The sequence below is a fragment of the Saimiri boliviensis genome, chromosome 2, assembly GCF_048565385.1.
Source record: "Saimiri boliviensis isolate mSaiBol1 chromosome 2, mSaiBol1.pri, whole genome shotgun sequence".
Lineage (NCBI taxonomy): Eukaryota > Metazoa > Chordata > Mammalia > Primates > Cebidae > Saimiri > Saimiri boliviensis.
Genome location: NC_133450.1, coordinates 213,503,341 through 213,515,239, shown reverse-complemented (window position 1 = coordinate 213,515,239; position 11,899 = coordinate 213,503,341). Strand labels below are relative to the sequence as shown.

General features: G+C 41.4%; 1 pseudogene; it reads left to right on the top strand.

Annotated features, from left to right (window-relative positions):
* Positions 1-4,638: 4,638 nt before the first annotated feature.
* Positions 4,639-6,306, top strand: LOC141582895 (thymosin beta-10-like; annotated as a pseudogene).
* Positions 6,307-11,899: the final 5,593 nt, after the last annotated feature.

The following is an 11,899-nucleotide window of genomic DNA, read 5'->3' as shown; positions in this document are numbered from 1 at the left end:
TTTTAAGTGTACAGTTCAATATATTAAATATGTTCATAATGTTGTACAACCATCACCACCATCCATCTTCAGAATTCTTTTCATCTTTTTTTTTTTTTTTTTTTTTTTTGAGATGGTGTTTCGCTCTTGTTACCCAGGCTGGAGTGCAATGGCGCGATCTCGGCTCACCACAACCTCCGCCTCCTGGGTTCAGGCAATTCTCCTGCCTCAGCCTCCTGAATAGCTGGGATTACAGGCACGTGCCACCATGCCCAGCTGATTTTTTGTATTTTTAGTAGAGACGAGGTTTCACCATGTCCACCAGGATGGTCTCCATCTCTCGACCTCATGATCCACCCGCCTCGGCCTCCCAAAGTGCTGGGATTACAAGCTTGAGCCACCGCGCCCGGCCTTGAGCCACCGCGCCCGGCCCTTTTCATCTTATACAATTGAAACTATACTCATTAAACAATAACTGTCTGTTCCCTCTTTTCCCCAGCCTCTGGCAACCACCATTCTGCTTCATGACATTGATTTTATTCACTAAAAAGAGTTTGGGGGGATGCCCTCTCTCCTATGTATGGCCTATACATTCTGATTTTTTTTAGATTAAATAAAATTTGTAAATCATTTTCATTTAATAACACCTATTGACTGTTATGTTCTTGGCATTGGGGAAAGTGCTAGACATTGGCCTAAGTGCAAAGGGCATCTCATTTAATTTTTATATCTCTGCTTCACAGATGAGAAAACCAAGACTTGGAGCCAAGTTAAGTAACTTATCTGAAAATCACACAAGAAGCAAGTGTCTGATAGTGGAAGAAAATAGGTCAATAGAAAATTAATATAAGAAGCACAATAGGGGCCGGGCGCGGTGGCTCAAGCCTGTAATCCCAGCACTTTGGGAGGCCGAGGCGGGTGGATCACAAGGTCGAGAGATCGAGACCATCCTGGTCAACATGGTGAAACCCCGTCTCTACTAAAAATACAAAAAATTAGCTGGGCATGGTGGTGCGTGCCTGTAATCCCAGCTACTCAGGAGGCTGGGGCAGGAGAATTGCCTGAACCTGGGAGGCGGAGGTTGCGGTGAGCCGAGATCGCGCCATTGCACTCCAGCCTGGGTAACAAGAGCGAAACTCCGTCTCAAAAAAAAAAAAAAAAAAAAAAAAAAAGAAGCACAATAATAGAGGAAAACAGAAAACACGTCCCTAGACTTGAGGAAAGGTAAGCAAAGGAAACACCTGAATCTTGAACTAGTAGGAGATAGTCAAGTGAAGAATACAGTGGAGTAGCAAAGCAAAACAGCATGATCATATATATTTCTCAATGGGGAGGAGGCCAGGCACAGTGGCTCACGCCTGTAAGTAATCCCAGCATTTTGGGAGGCTGAGGCAGGTATATCACCTGAGGTCAGGACTTTTAGACCAGCCTGGCCAACATGGTGAAACCCCATCTCTACTAAACAGAAAAATTAGCTGGGCATGGTGGCACACAACTGTAGTCCCAGCTACTCGGGAGGCTGAGGCAGGAGAATTGCTTGAACCCTGGAGGCGGATGTTGCAGTGAACTGAGATTGCACCACTGCACTCCAGCCTGGGTGACAGAGCAAGACTATGTCTAAATAAATAATACAATAAGTAAATGAGGAGAAGGTGGGGGCCTCTTTGCTGATGTAATCAAGTTAAGATGATGACATTTAGGGTGGACCAAGAGGGAAATTTGGACACAGATGATGTGAAGTTACAGACAGCAGTCCATGTAAAGGTGAAGGTAGAGGTTGAAATGACATGTTTGCAAGCCACAGAACGTCAAAGGTTGCTGACAACCAGCAGAAACTACAAGAAACAAGGAAGGAATCTCCCCAACAGGCCTCAGAGAGAACAGGGTGCCAACACCTTGATTTCAGCCTTTTATCCTCCAAAACATGAGAGAATAAAGCTGGGCACAGTGGCTCATGCCTGTAATCCTAACACTTTGGAGGCCAAGGTGGGTGGAGTTTGAGACCAGCCTTACCAACATGGATAAACCCTGTCTCTAATAAAAATACAAAAAAAATTAGCTGGGCATGGTGGCGGGCACCTGTAATCCCAGCTACTCAGGAGGCTGAGGCAGGAGAATCGCTTGAACCCGGGAGGTAAAGGTTGCAGTGAGCTAAGATCACACCATTGCACTCCAGCCTGGGCAATAGAGTGAGATTCTGTCTCAAAAGTTACAAGTCACCCAGTTTGTGATACTTTATATTATAGTATTCCTAGGAAACGAATATAGGGTATATTTCATGACATGAAATGTGAATTTGTTGCACCCCATCTGTGAAGTATTGCCTAAGTAGAACTTGACAAAAGTTAGATCCAAGTCTACACTAGTGAAGTTTTAAGTTAACATAAACTAGAGGGCCAGTAGTTTTAAATTACTTGCAGTTCTACCTCCTAGATTATTAAAATGTTTCCTGCTTGCAGACAAGAATAATATTGTTTTTTCTGAGACAGAGTCGCCCTGTCACCTGGGATGGAGTACAGTGGTAGGATCTCAGCTCACTGCAACCTCATGGTGCACCACCATGCTCAGCTAATTTTTGTATTTTTAGTAAAGATGGGGTTTCACCATGTTGGCCAGGCTGGTCTCGAACCCCTGACCTCAGGTAATATGCCCACCTTGGCCTCCCAAAGTGCTGGGGCTACAGGCATGAGCCACCCGGCCTGGCCAACAATAACAGTTGATTATACAAATTCCCTTATTTAAGGTTTTTCTTTTAATTCTGAGCATTCACCACCATCACTGAGTCACTGCTGCAATCACTGAGTCATGACAGTTCCATAGAATGATATTTAAATATCCAAGGCTGGGCATGGTGGCTCATGCCTGTAATCCCAGCACTTTGGGAGGCTGAGGTGGGTGGATCAGCTGAGGTCAGGAGTTTGAGACCAGCCTGGCTAAAAACCATCTCTACTAAAAATACAAAATTAGCCAGGCGTGGTGGCACATGCCTGCAATCCCAGCTCCTCGGGAGGCTGAGGCAGGAGACTCACTTGAACCCAGGAGGCAGAGATTGTGGTGCACTCCAGTCTAGGCAACAAGAGTGAAACTCCATCTCAAAAAAAACAAACAAGAAATCTGCTAATTATGAAGCGAAATAAGACTTGGTTACATTTTTCTTGGTTATAAATATATAACACACACACACACACACACACACACACACACACACACACACACACCTCTTTTCTACAATGTATTCTGTATACAAGGGCCCTTTCTTCCCTTAGTCTCTGTCATGTGAGTCTGATGGAAGAAGATCTACAGGGAGTTATCTCTGGCAGACTGACCAACCCAAGTATATGTATGTAAAATGATTAGGTTAACCTCAAACAAGTATCAGATACTTAAATCTATTTCTCTAGGGTAGTAAGTTAGGCACAGAAGGTGGTTTGGACCTTTGGAATGCACCTGTAGATTTCAGGGCCTTGTCATGGCTGGCAGAGTCAGAGGATGTTGGGAGCCTTTTTCTCCTGGTTTTTAGGGTCAAAGGGTAGGATCCTACTGCCTCGTCACTCCAGTGTAGTGTGGGTGCCACAAATGCTTAGGGCTAGGATGCTGCTTCCCACCTGTATCATACCAATTACCAAGGGCATCTGAGGTTAACAGACTGCAGTGTGAGGAGTTGGGAGGGAGGGGCAGAGGAGAGAGAAATATCTGACTGATTCTCGGTGGTGGAGGGTGGGAAAAGCAAATGGGATCTGATATTATCAGGGAGTCTCTCATTCAAGTTCTGTTAGTCTTCAACCTCCCTGAGCTTCAGAGAACAGAAGAGATGGCCCCTAGTGAGGACAGGAGTGGTATCCTCCCATGGCCCAGGTAGGAGACATCCATCTTCTGAAGAGGAAGCCCCTAGGCAGCATATGTATCACCAAATTCATGAAGAAGCATAGCCACGAGAGGCAGAGTGGAGCTGGAGATGTAAATGGCTTCCAGGTGGACACAGAAGAGGAGTAAGAGTGACCATATGATCATGGACACCTGGATGTTAGGGAGGTCCAGGCCCCATGTAGAACCATTTCTGGAGCTGAGGGTTTAGTTGGAATGTATACTAGTGAGAGCCTGCTGCCCACAGGTTGCTCAGCCCCTCCTGAGAGCATCCCCTGACAGAATGACCAACTTTGGTGTATATATGCAGAATGATTAGATTATCCACAAGCAGGTATCAGATACTTGAATGTACTACAGATTTCTGGGTATAGTGTCTTGCCCGCTTTCACAGGCATCCCCAGAGGTATGGAACATTTTATATAGGATGCTTGATCAGTCCTTTTTGAAACCAACACAGAGAGTCAAGAGAAATGAAGAAACAGGAAAATACATTACAAATAAAAGAGCAAGATAATTGTATAGAAACTAACCCAAACAAATGGGAGATACTGTTTTACCTGATAGCAATTCAAAATAATGGTGAAAGGCTGGGCATAGTGGCTCATGCCTGTAATCCCAGCACTTTGAGAAGCTGAGGTGAGTGGATGAGTTGAGGCCAGGAGTTTGAGACCAGCCTGGCCAACATAATGGAACCCCATCTCTACTAAAAATACAAAAAAAAAAAAAAAAAAAAGCCAGGCATGGTGGCACATGCTTGTAGTCCCTCAGTCTCAGTTACTTGGGAGGCTAAGGCACAAGAATCACTTGAAACTGGGAGGTGGAGGCTGTAGTAAGCCAATATCACACCACTGCAATCTAGCCGGGGCAACAGAGTGAACTCTGTCTCAATAATAATAATAATAATGGTAATAAAGATGCTCACCGAAGTCAAGAGATCAGTATAAGAACAAACTGGGAATTTCAACAAAAAGGGAAAAAGTCTAAAAAGTACCGTGTCTCTTGCTGCAGCAAGGCAAGTGAGGACACCAGGAGCCCTGGCTCAGAGTAGGATGGCAGGGATTGTTTTAAGAAAATGGCAGGCAAAGCAGACGTGGGGGAAATCACCAGCTTCAATAAGGCCAAGCTGAAGAAAACAGAGACACAGGAGAAGAACACCCTGCTAACCAGAGACCACTGAGCAGGAGAAGCGAAGTGAAATTTCCTAGGATCTTCCTGCCCCTGTCATCTTCAAGACCCCAGTTGTGATGTGGAGGAAGAGCCACCTGCAAAATGGACACGAACCACAAGCTGCACATGAACCTGGGCACTCCATGCTGATGCCACCAGCCTATGGGTCTCTGAAGGGACCCCTCAATCAGACTGCCAAATTATCTAGTTTGCCCAGGGATAGTATAGAAAATTATTTGTATGAATAATGAAAATAAAACATACCTCTTGGCAAAAAAAGTACCAAACAAATTCTAAATCTGAAGAATACTATATCTAAACTGAAAAATTGAATAGAGGGGTTCAACAGCAGACCAGATCAAGCAGAAGAAAGGATCAATGACCTTGAAGACAGGTCACTGGAAATCATTCAATCTGGGAGCAAAAAGAAAAAATAATGAAAAAGAGTGTAAATAATTTAATAGATTTATGGAACAACATCAATTTGAAAAACTTACCCATTATTGGTGTGCCAGAGGAGAGGAAGAGAAAGAAAGGGATAGAGAATATATATAAAGAAATGATGACAGAAAAACTTTCCAAGGAAAGGAAATTAAAAGCCAGATCCAAGAAGCCCAAAGTACAGCAAATAATGAATCCAAAGAGACCCACACCAAGATACAGCATAATCAAATTGTCAAAAGTTAAAGACAAACTAAAGTGCTGAAAGCAGCAAGGGAAAAGCAAATTGTCACATACAATGGAACATACATAAGACTATCAGCAGATTTCTCATCAGAAACCTTGCAGTCCAGAAAGGAATGGAATGGTATATTCAAAATCCTGAAAAAGAAAAACAAACAAAAACTGCCAAACAAGAATACTATACCAAATAATCCTGTCTTTCAAAAAGGAAAAAAAATTGAGAGTCTATCACCACTAGACCTGCCTTATAAAAAATGCTAAAGGGAATTCTTCAAGCTGAAGGAAGAGGATGCCAAGCAGTAACATAAAAACATATGAAAATATAGCCGAGAGTGGTGGCTGACACCTGAAATCCCAGTACTTTGGGAGACCAAAGCTGGTGGATCATGAGGTCAAAAGATTGAGACCATCCTGGCCAACACTGTGAAACCCCATCTCTACTAAAAATACAATAATTAGCTGGGTGTGGTGGTACATGCCTGTAGTCCCAACTACTCAGGAGGCTGAGGCAGAATTGCTTGAACCCAGGAGGCAGAAGTTGCAGTGAGCCAAGATCATGCCACTGCACTCCAGCCTGGCAACAGAGTGAGACTTTGTCTCAAAAAAAAAAAAAAAAAAAGGAAAGAACGAAAGAAAGAAGTCACTGGATTGGTTCCACCCTTGACGGAAAACTAAAAAAATAAAGTCACTAGAAACAGGAAGTACATTGTCAAATCCAAATTCTCTATTTCTGCAATGGCAGTGGGTAATGAATTATATCTCTAGTATAAAGTATAAAGATTAAAGTATATAGTATGAAGATTAAATGCAAAACTATTAAAAAACAGCTAAAGCTACAATAACTGGTTAAGGGATACAAATTATGAAAAGGTATGAAGTGTGGCATCAGAGCATAAAACATGAGAGGAGGGACAATAAAAGCATGCAGTTTGAGTATGAGATTAAAATTAAAATTAAGTTGTTGTTAACTTAAAATAGCCTGTTATAAGATGTTTTATGTGAGCCTCAGGTTAATTACACAGCAAAGCCTATAATAGAGAGACTACAAGATAATAGTAGGGGTTCGATACCTCACTTTTAACAATAGATTGTTCAAACAGAAAATCAATAAGAAAACATTGGACTTGAGCTACACTTTAGACAAAATGGACCTAACAGACATATACAGAACATTATATCCAAAAGCAACAGTATACACGTTCTTCTTAAGCACACACATTTCATTATCCAGGATACATCATATGTTAACTCACAGAAAAGTTTTTAAAAATTTAAGAAGGTTGAAATCATACGAAGTATCTTTTGTGACCACATTGGCATGAAACTAGAAATTAGTAACAGAAGGAATCAAGGAAAATGAATAAATAGGTGGAAATAAAATAATATGCTCCTGAACAAAATATTGGGTCAAGCAAATTAAAAGGGAAATTGAAAAATATCTTGAGACAAATGAAGACTTGTAAGATGCACCAAAAGCAGTTCTAAAAGGGAAGTTCATGGCACTAAATGCCCACACAAAAAAAAGAAAGATCACAAAAAACCTAACATTACAGCTCAAGGAAACTGTAAAAGAACAAACTGACCGGGTGCAGTGGCTCACACCTGTAATCCCAGCACTTTGGGAGACTGACGCAGGTGGATCACTTGAGGTCAGCAGTTTGAGACCAGCCTGGCCAACATGGTGAAACCCCATCTCTACTGAAAATACATTAGCCAGGTGTGATGATGCACACCTGGAATCCCAGCTACTCGGAAGGCTGAGGCAGAAGAATCACTTGAATCTGAAAGGCAGAGATTGCAGTGAACTAAGATTGTGCCACTGGATTCTAGCCCGGGCGAAAGAGAGAGACTCTATATCAAATACATATATGTGTGTGTGTGTGTGTGTGTGTGTGTGTGTGTGTGTGTGTGTAAGAGACAACTGTGAACAATTATACACCAACAACATGGATAATATAGAAAAAATGGATACATTCCTGGACACATATAATTTATCAATCCTAAGACATGAGAAAATGGAAAATCTGAACAGACCAGTGCAGAGTAAAGAGATTGAATCAGTAATAAAAAGTCTCCCACCAACAAAAAGCCCAGGATCTGATGGCTTCACTGCTGAAGCCATCTACCAAACATTTAAAGAATTAAAACCAATCCTTCTCAAACTCTTCCCCCAAAATAGGCAAGGGAATACTTTCAAACTCATTTTGTGAGGCCAGCATTACCCTGATAGCTGAGGCAGGAGGATCACTTGAGGCTAGGAGTTTCAAGATAAGCCTGGGCAACATGGCAAGATCCCATTTGTAAAAAAAAATGTATATATAAAAATTAGCTGAATGAGGTGGTGCACACCTGTAATCTCAGCTACTTAGGGGGCTGAGGCAAGAGGATCTACTGAGCCTGGGAGGTCAAGAATGGGGTGGACAACAGAGTGAGAAAGAGAGAGAGAGAAGTTATATATTTATATAAAAAGTAAAGACATATAGTATATTTCCAAATAGGAAAGGAAGAAGTGAAACTGTCACCTTTCTTTCTTTCTTTCTTTTGAGAGAGAGTTTCACTCTTGTTGCCCAAGCTGGAGTGCAATGGTTCCATCTCTGCTCACTGCAACCTCCGCCTCCCCGGTTCAAGCAATTCTCCTGCCTCAGCCTCCTGATAGCTGGGACTACAGGCATGCGCCACCATGCCTGGCTAATTTTGTAGTTTTTGTAGAGATGGAGTTTCTTCATGTTGGTCAGGCTGGTCTCGAACTCCTGACCTCAGTTGATCTGCCCACCTCGGCTTCCCAAAGTGCTGGGATTACAGGTGTGAGCCACCACGCCCGGCCAAAATTGTCACTGTTTACTGACAATATGACTGCATAAGAGAAAACCCTAAAGACTCCATTAAAAACTGTTAGAACTGATAAATTCAGTAAAGTTGCAGGGAAAAAAAATCAACTTACAAAAATCAGTAGCATTTTCATATACTAACAATGTACTACCTGAAAAAAGAAATGAAGAAAACTATCCCATTTATAATAGCATCAAAAAAAACAAGTAAATTTAAATAAGGAGGTAAAAAAATCTGTATAATAAAAACTAAAACACTGATGAAAGAATTGAAGATGACATAAATTAGAGAAAGGATATGCCATGTTCATGTATTGGAAGGACTAATAATGTTAAAATGTCCCTGCTACCTGAAGCCATATACAGATTCATTGTAATCCCTAGTAAGATTCCAATGACATTTTTCACAGAAATAGAAAAAATAATCCTAAAATTTGTATGAAAATACAAAAGATTTTGAACTTGAGCAAAATAACAAAGCTAAAGGCATTATACTACTGGATTTTAATATCGGCTACAAAGCTACAGTAATCTAAACAGCATGTACGCTATAAAAACAGACACACAGACCAATGGAACACAATAGAGAGCCCAGAAATAAATTCATGCCTTAATAGCCAATTGATTTTTGATAAAGATGCCAAAAACACAGAATAGGAAAAAGACAGTCTCTCCAATAAATTGTGCTGGGAAAACTGGATATCTACATCCAGAATAATGAAAGTATACACTCATCTCACACTATATACAAAAAACCTACTCACAATAGATTAAAGAATTAAATGTAAGACCTGTACAACTACTAGAAGCAAACATAGGCGGGGAAAGCTCCACGACATTGGTCTGGGCAAAGATTTTCTTGGATATGACCCCCAAAGTATAGGCAACAAAAACTAAAATAGACAAATGATATTATCTCAAACTATAAAGCTTCTGCATATCAAAAGAAGCATCAGTGAAGAGATAACCTATGGAATGGGAGAAAATATTTGCAAGCCATATATCCATATGGGGTTAGTATCCAAATATATAAGGGACTCAAACAACACAATAGCACGAAAGCAAATCACCTGATTTATATATTATTTTTATTTATTTTTTTTGAGATGGAGTCTCACTCTGTTGCCCAGGCTAGAGTGCAGTGGCATGATCTCGGCTCACTGCAACCTCTGCCTCCTGGGTTCAAGCAATTCTCCTGTGTCAGCCTCCTTAGTAGCTGGGATTATAGACACGTACCATCACATCCATCTAATTTTTGGTTTTTTTAGTAGAGACAGGGTTTCACCATGTTGGCCAGGCTGGTCTTGAACTCCTGATCTCAGGTGATCCACCCACCTTGGTTCCCAAAGTGCTGGGATTACAGGCGTGAGCCACTGTGCCCTGACCAAACAACCTGATTTAGAAGTGACCAAAGGCCCTAAATAGACATTTCTTAAAAGAAGAAATACAAATGGCCAACAGGTATATAAAAAAAAAAGCTCAGTACCACTAATCATTAGAGAAATGCAAATTAAAACCACAACGTATTATGGTAAACCAATAATACAGCCATTATGGAGGTTCCTCACAAAATTAGAAATAGAACTACCATACCATCTAGCAATTCCACTATGGAGATACATCCAAAAGATATTAAATCAGTATGTCAAAGAGATATCTGCACTCCCCACATTCAGTGCAGCATTATTCACAAGATTAGTGGCATCAAGCTAAGGTCCACCAGTGCATGAATAAATAAAGAAAATAAATAGCTGGGCCGGGTGCAGTGGCTCACCCCTGTAATCCCAGCACTTTGGGAGGCCAAGGTGGGCGGATCACAAGGTCAAGAGATCGAGACCATCCTGGTCAACATGGTGAAACCCTGTCTCTACTAAAAATACAAAAAATTAGCTGGGCATGGTGGCACATGCCTGTAATCCCAGCTACTCAGGACGCTGAGGCAGGAGAATTGCCTGAACCCAGGAGGTGGAGGTTGCGGTGAGCTGAGTTCGCGCCATTGCACTCCAGCCTGGGTAACAAGAGCGAAACTCCGTCTCAAAAAAAAAAAAAAAAAAAGAAAGAAAGAAAGAAAGAAAGAGAGAGAGAGAAAGAAAGGAAGAAAGAAAAAATGTTCATCCATTCATTTTATATATCCACAATAAAATGCTATTCCACTTTGTAAATGAAAGAAATCCTGTCATTTCTAACAACAGGGATGAACCTAGAGTACCTTATGTTAAGGGAAATAAACCAGGCACTGAAGGACAAGTAAGTGCATGAGCTCACTTATATGTGGAGTATAACAAAACTCAAATTCATACAAACTGAGAATGAATGAAGGTTACCAGAGGCTGGGGCTTGGGAAAACATGGGAGATAGGGCCAAGAGATCCAACATTTTTGTTAGACATGAGGAGTAAGTTCAAGAGTATCATACATCATGGTCATGTGGTTAACAACAATATATGAATATTTGATAATTGCTAGTAGAGTAGATTTTAATTATTCTCACTATAAAAAAAGTATGTCAGGGGATGCATGTTAAATCACTTGATTTAGCCATTCTATAATGTATACATATATCAAAACATGTTGTATGACATAAATATATATAATTTTTACTCATCAGTTTATAAAAAAGACTTAGTTATAATGAACTGTATATTGGCCGGGTGCAGTTCCTGATACCTGTAATCTCAACACTTTGGGAGGCTAAGGCAGGAGGATCACTTGAGCCCAGGAGTTCAAGATCAGCCTGGGCAACATAATGAAACTCCCATCTCTACAGAAAAATACAAAAATTAGGCTGGGTGCAGTAGCTCACGCCTGTAATCCCAGCACTTTGGGAGGCCGAGGCAGGTGGATCACTTAAGGCCAGGAGTTTGAGACCAGCCTGGCCAACATGGTGAAACCCCATCTCTACTAAAAATACAAAAAATAGTTGAGCGTAGTGCTGGGCACCTGTAATTTCAGCTACTTGGGAGGCTGAGGCTAGGAGAATTGCTTGAACCAGGAGGTGGAGGTTGCAGTGAGCTGAGATTGTGCAATTGGATTCCAGCCTGGGCGACAGAGGGAGACTCTGTCTCAAAAAAGAAAAAAAAAAAAAAATTAGCCAGGTGTGATGGCATATGCCTATAGTCTTAGCTACTCAGAAGGCTGAGGTGGGAGGATCCCTTGAGCCCAGGCAGCAGAGGTTGCAGTGAGCCAAGATCATGCCACTGCACTCCAGCCTGGGTGACAGAGCCAGACCCTGTCTCAAAAAAACCCACCTCAAAACAATGAAACATAATGTTCTCTCTTCTGAAAGAAATGTTTTATTTTGAAAAGAATCATGCTATACCAACTTAAATTTCTTAAAATGAGATCTCAATAATTGAGTACACCAGAGCACAGAAA